Raw genomic sequence first — 6,784 nt, forward strand, 5'->3', positions numbered from 1 at the left:
TGTTCCATTCTATATGTCCATTATTTAGTGTATTTACATGCTTGTATATGATTGATGCCATCATTTGTTATTAGCTCACTTATCCCAAATAGCCTATCTTTCCAATTACCTTTGTTTGTCACCTTGAGCCTTTTAATCCCTGTTTGTTCTATATTTTACCACATCACTAGTCTTAAGCGGAAAAATAATTAATTACCCCAATTGAATCTTTGGTTAGCTTAAGATAAAGATTGTGTGTCAATTAAGTGTGGAGAACTGTGAAAACTTGGGTTGATGGAAGTGTACAGTGTTTCATTGACAAAATATTGGGTATTTGGGTACCTACTCATGTGAGCCCAGAAAAATTAAAAATCTATGTGCATTGATATGTTATGTTTACTTTTATATTTTTAATCAAAAAAAAAAAGAGAAAAAGAGAAAGAAAAAAAAATATATATATAGGGGATAAAATTACCCCAATGTTAAGTTTAATAAAAGATCAATGCATATGTGATAAAATTAAAGAAATTTTGATGCATGAGTATGTGATGCAAATGTGGGGATTTTGGGTAGCTAGGCATAATTTTAGAATTACATAGAGTGTGTGTGTGTTAGGTAAGAGCTTAGGTTAGTCAAAGATTCATATTATAGCTCACTTGGCCATATATATATCCTCACCCTTACCTTAGCCCCATTACAACCTTGAAAAGACCTCATGATGTTTGCATTGTATACTAAGTATTTGTTGATTGGTTAGATGAAGAACAAAGTTTTAGAAAGCATGACTAGAGAAGAGTAGAGTGATCAACCCTAGACACTTGAGAGAGTTAGAGTGATATACACCCCCAGTGAGGGTTCAATGCTTGATTCTATGTTCCCTGCTTTCATGAGCTATCTTCTTACAAGTTTACTTGTCTTTACTATATGATTTGAATTAGTGGAATCTGATTTATATTTGTATTAGAGAACTTGTTTACTTTTAACCAAGTACATAGAAACATCTTAGCATATAATTGCATTTACATTCATAAGTTGCATTGCATTGCATAAGTTCCACCATTTTGCCTTCACTTTTATAGTTTCTCTTGAGCTTAGCATGAGGACATGCTAATGTTTAAGTGCGGGAAGATTTGATGCACCACTATTTCGTGGTACATCTTGTACTTAATTGAGTGGATTTTATCCACCATTCTCACATTTATTCATAAAATTCGCATGTTTTGTATTTTCCTTCCTGATTTTGTGCGATGATTGAAAACATGCTTCTTTGGCCTTAATTTTGCTATGTTTAATCCTCTCTTATTACCATTCGATGCCTTGATATGTGCGTTAAGTGTTTTCAGGATTTATAGGGCGGGAATGGCTTAGAGGATGGAAAGGAAGCATGCAAAAGTGGAAGGAATAAAAGAAACTGAAGGAATTGCTAAGCTGTCCAACCTAACCTCTTCGTACTAAATCAACCACAACTTAAGCTGTAGAGATCCAAATGAGGTGGTTTCAGTTGCGTTGGAAAGATAACATTCGGGCTTCGAAATGATATATAATTTTCCTTAGTTTCCATCCTGTTAGCCGACATGCATGCGTGGATCACGCGTACGTGTGACATGGCGAAAGTTCAATCCACGCGTACGCGTGGACGACGCGTACACGTGACAGAGCGACGTGCTGGACGTATCAGAAATTGCTGGGGGCAATTTCTGGGCTGTTTTTGACCTAGTTTTTGGCACATAAAACACATATTAGATGCTATAGAGTCGGGAAATCCATTCATTGAGTCATACAGCATTCACACTTTCCATTATTCACAATTTAGGTTTTAGATGTAGTTTTTAGAGAGAGAGGCTCTCTCCTCTCTCTAGGTTTTAGGATTTCTCTTAGTTTTAGGTTTATTTCTTCCCAATTCCAGGTTCAATGTTCCTTTAATTTAGTTTTCTTATACTTTTATTTATTCTATTACTTTAATTTATTCTCTTCCCTTATTAATTTATTAATGCAAAGAGTATTTTTACATTTAATTTCTTTATTTGCTTGATTATCTCAATTCAATTCCTATTATCATGTTTTCTTTCTGCTCCCTTTACATGCATGCAAAATTGGCATCCATGTCAATGGAGTAGGCTTCTAACTTGGCTTTGGAGTTGATTAATATTTGGAGACTCTTGAGTTGGAAGATTCAAGAGTTAATTTTGATTGGAATCTCTGGCCACTAATGCTAATCCTTCCCAAGGGAGAGGATTAGGACTTATGAATAGAAGTTGGGTCCCTGCTTGACTTTCCTTTATTATGTAAGGATTAACTAAGTAGAAATAACAACCTATTACTATTAATTCTGAGAAATCCAATAAGGATAGAATTTCCAATTAATCTTCTCCTAGCCAAGACTTTTTATTTTAATTGCATAAAACGTCTTGTTAATTTTCATTATTTTAATTTATAATTATTTATTTTTCTATTCTCCAACTCTAAAAATTCTCAGAAAACTCATAACCAATAACAAGAACACCTCCATGCAATTCCTTGAGAGACGACCCGAGGTTTAAATACTTCGGTTTATTTTTATTGGGTTTGCTTAAGTGACATACAAGTTTTTGTATGAAAGGATTGTTGTAAGTTTAGAAACTATACTTGCAACGAGAATTTATTGTTATTTTCTTTTTATCATTGTTCATTCATAACTTCTGCATCATAACCTGCATTATGCATAAAAAAAAGAGAAAAATAAAAAGAGAAAGAAAAAAAAAAATATATATATATATATAATATAAATAAAGAAATAGGGAATAAAATTACCCCAATGTTAATTTAATAAAAGATCAATGCATATGTGATAAATTTAAAGAAAATTTGATGCATGAGTATGTGATACAAAAGTGGGGATTTTAGGTAGCTAGGCAAGATTTTAGAATTACATAGAGTGTGTATGTGTTAGGTAAGAGCTTAGGTTAGTCAAAGATTCATATTATAGCTCACTTGGCCATACATATATCCTCACCCTTACCTTAGCCCCATTACAACCTTGAAAAGACCTCATGATGTTTGTATTGGTATACTAAGTATTTGTTGATTGGTTAGATGAAGAATAAAATTTTAGAAAGCATGACTAGAGAAGAGTAGAGTGATCAACCCTAGACACTTGAGAGAGTTAGAGTGATATACACCACCAGTGAGGGTTCAATGCTTGATTCTATGTTCCCTGCTTTAATGGGCTATCTTCTTACAAGTTTACTTGTCTTTACTGTATGATTCGAATTAGTGGAATCTGATTTATATTTGTCTTGGAGAACTTGTTTACTTTTAACTAAGTAGATAGAAACATTTTAGCATATAGTTGCATTCACATTCATAAGTTGCATTGCATTGCATAAGTTCCACCATTTTGCCTTCACTCTTATAGTTCCTCTTGAGCTTAGCATGAGGACATGCTAATTTTTAAGTATGGGGAGATTTGATGCACCACTATTTCATGGTACATCTTGTACTTAATTGAGTGGATTTTATCCACTATTCTCACATTTATTCATAGAATTTGCATGTTTTGCACTTTCCTTCCTGATTTTGTGCTATGGTTGAAAACATGCTTCTTTGGCCTTAGTTTTGCTATGTTTAATCCTCTCTTATTACCATTCGATGCCTTGATATGAGCGTTAAGTGTTTTCAGAATTTATAGGGCGGGAATGGCTTAGAGAATGGAAAGGAAGCATGCAAAAGTGGAAGGAATACAAGAAATTGAAGGAATTGCTAAGCTGTCCAGCCTGACCTCTTTGTACTAAATCGACCATAACTTGAGCTACAGATGTCCAAATGAGGCGGTTTCAGTTGCGTTAGAAAGCCAATATCCGGGACTTCAAAATGATATGTAATTTGTCATAGTTTCCATTCTGTTAGGCGACGCACATGCGTGGATCACGCAAACGCGTGACCTGGCGAAAGTTCAATCCACGCGTACGCGTCGCTGTTTTTTACCCAGTTTTTGGCCCAAAAAATACATATTAGAGGCTACAGAGTAGGGTAATCCATTCATTGAATCATACAACATTCACACATTCCATTATTCACAATTTAGGTTTTAGTGTAGTTTCTAGAGAGAGAAGCTCTCTCCTCTCTCTAGGTTTTAGGATTTCTCTTAGTTTTTAGGTTTATTTCTTTCCAATTCCAGGTTCAATGTTCCTTTAATTTAATTTTCTTATACTATTATTTATTCTATTACTTTAATTTATTCTCTTCCCTTATTAATTTATTAATGCAAAGAGTATTTTTTTTCCATTTAATTTCTTTATTTGCTTGATTATCTCAATTCAATTCTAATTATCATGTTTTCTTTCTGCTCCCTTTACATGCATGCAAAATTGGCATCCATGTCAATGGAGTAGGCTTCCAACTTGGCTTTGGAGTTGATTAATATTTGGAGACCCTTGAGTTGAAAGATTCAAGAGTTAATTTTGATTGGAATCTCTGGCCACTAATGCTAATCCTTCCCAAGGGAGAGGATTAGGACTTGTGAATAGAAGTTGGGTCCCTACTTGACTTTCCTTTATTAGGTAAGGATTAACTAAGTAGAAAAAGATCAATGCTTATGTGATAAAATTTAAAAAAAATTTGATGCATGAGTATGTGATGCAAAAGTGGGGATTCTGGGTAGTTAGGCATGATTTTAGAATTACATAGAGTGTGTGTGTGTGTGTGTGTGTTAGGTAAGAGCTTAGGTTAGTCAAATATTCATATTATAGCTCATTTGGCCATACATATATCCTCACCCTTACCTTAGCCCCATTACAACCTTGAAAAGACCTCATGATGTTTGCATTGGTATACTAAGTATTTGTTGATTAGTTAGATGAAGAACAAAGTTTTAGAAAGCATGACTAGAGAAGAGTATGGTGATCAACCCTAGACACTTGAGAGAGTTAGAGTGGTATACACCACCAGTGAGGGTTCAATGCTTGATTCTATGTTCCCTGCTTTCATGAGCTATCTTCTTACAAGTTTACTTGTCTTTACTATATGATTTGAATTAGTGGAATCTGATTTATATTTGTCTTGGAGAACTTGTTTACTTTTAACCAAGTAGATAGAAACATCTTAGCATATAGTTGCATTCACATTCATAAGTTGCATTGCATTGCATAAGTTCCACCATTTTGCCTTCTCTATTATAGTTTCTCTTGAGCTTAGCATGAGGATATGCTAATGTTTAAGTGTGGGGAGATTTGATGCACCACTATTTCGTGGTATATCTTGTGCTTAATTGTGTGGATTTCATCCACTATTCTCACATTTATTCATAGAATTCGCATGTTTTGCATTTTCCTTCCTGATTTTGTGCTATTATTGAAAACATGCTTCTTTGGCCTTAACTTTGCTATGTTTAATCCTCTCTTATTACCATTCGATACCTTGATATGTGCGTTAAGTGTTTTCAGAATTTATAGGACAGGAATGGCTTAGAGAATGGAAAGGAAGCATGCAAAAGTGGAAGGAATACAAGAAATTGAAGGAATTGCTAAGCTGTCCAGCCTGACCTCTTTGTACTAAATCGACCATAACTTAAGCTACAGAGGTCCAAATGAGGCGGTTTCAGTTGCGTTAGAAAGCTAATATCCGAGACTTCAAAATGATATTTAATTTCTCATAGTTTTCATTCTGTTAGGCGATGCGCACGCGTGGATCACGCAAACGAGTGACCTGGCGAAAGTTCAATCCACGCGTATGCGTGGACGACGCGTACGCGTGACAGAGCGACGTACTGGACGTATCAGAAATTGCTGAGGGCAATTTCTGGGCTGTTTTTTACCCAGTTTTTGGCCCAAAAAATACATATTAGAGGCTACAGAGTAGGGTAATCCATTCATTGAATCATACAACATTCACACATTCCATTATTCACAATTTAGGTTTTAGATGTAGTTTCTAGAGAGAGAGGCTCTCTCCTCTCTCTAGGTTTTAGGATTTCTCTTAGTTTTTAGGTTTATTTCTTCCCAATTCCAAGTTCAATGTTCCTTTAATTTATTTTTCTTATACTATTATTTATTCTGTTACTTTAATTTATTCTCTTCCCTTATTAATTTATTAATGCAAAGAATATTTTTTCCATTTAATTTCTTTATTTGCTTGATTATCTCAATTCAATTCTAATTATCATGTTTTCTTTCTGCTCCCTTTACATGCATGTGAAATTGGCATCCATGTCAATGGAGTAGGCTTCCAACTTGGCTTTGGAGTTGATTAATATTTGGAGACCCTTGAGTTGAAAGATTCAAGAGTTAATTATGATTGGAGTCTCTAGCCACTAATGCTAATTCTTCTCAAGGGAGAGGATTAGGACTTGTGAATAGAAGTTGGGTCCCTACTTGACTTTCCTTTATTAGGTAAGGATTAACTAAGTAGAAACAACAACCTATTACTATTAATTCTGAGAAATCCAATAAGGATAGAACTTCCAATTAATCTTCTCCTAGCCAAGGCTTTTTATTTTAATTGCATAAAACCTCTTGTTAATTTTCATTTTTTTAATTTATAATTATTTATTTTTCTATTCTCCAACTCTAAAAATTCTCAGAAAACTCATAACCAATAACAAGAACACCTCCCTGCAATTCCTTGAGAGACGACCCGAGGTTTAAATACATCGGTTTATTTTTATTGGGTTTGCTTAAGTGACATACAAGTTTTTGTATGAAAGGATTGTTGTTAGATTAGAAACTATACTTGCAATGAAAATTTATTGTGAATTTATTGTTATTTTCTTTTTATCATTGTTCATTCATAACTTCTACATCATAACCTGCATTATGCACACACAAAAAAG

This window comes from Arachis ipaensis, chromosome B09 (genome assembly GCF_000816755.2).
Source record: "Arachis ipaensis cultivar K30076 chromosome B09, Araip1.1, whole genome shotgun sequence".
In the NCBI taxonomy this organism is placed as follows: domain Eukaryota; kingdom Viridiplantae; phylum Streptophyta; class Magnoliopsida; order Fabales; family Fabaceae; genus Arachis; species Arachis ipaensis.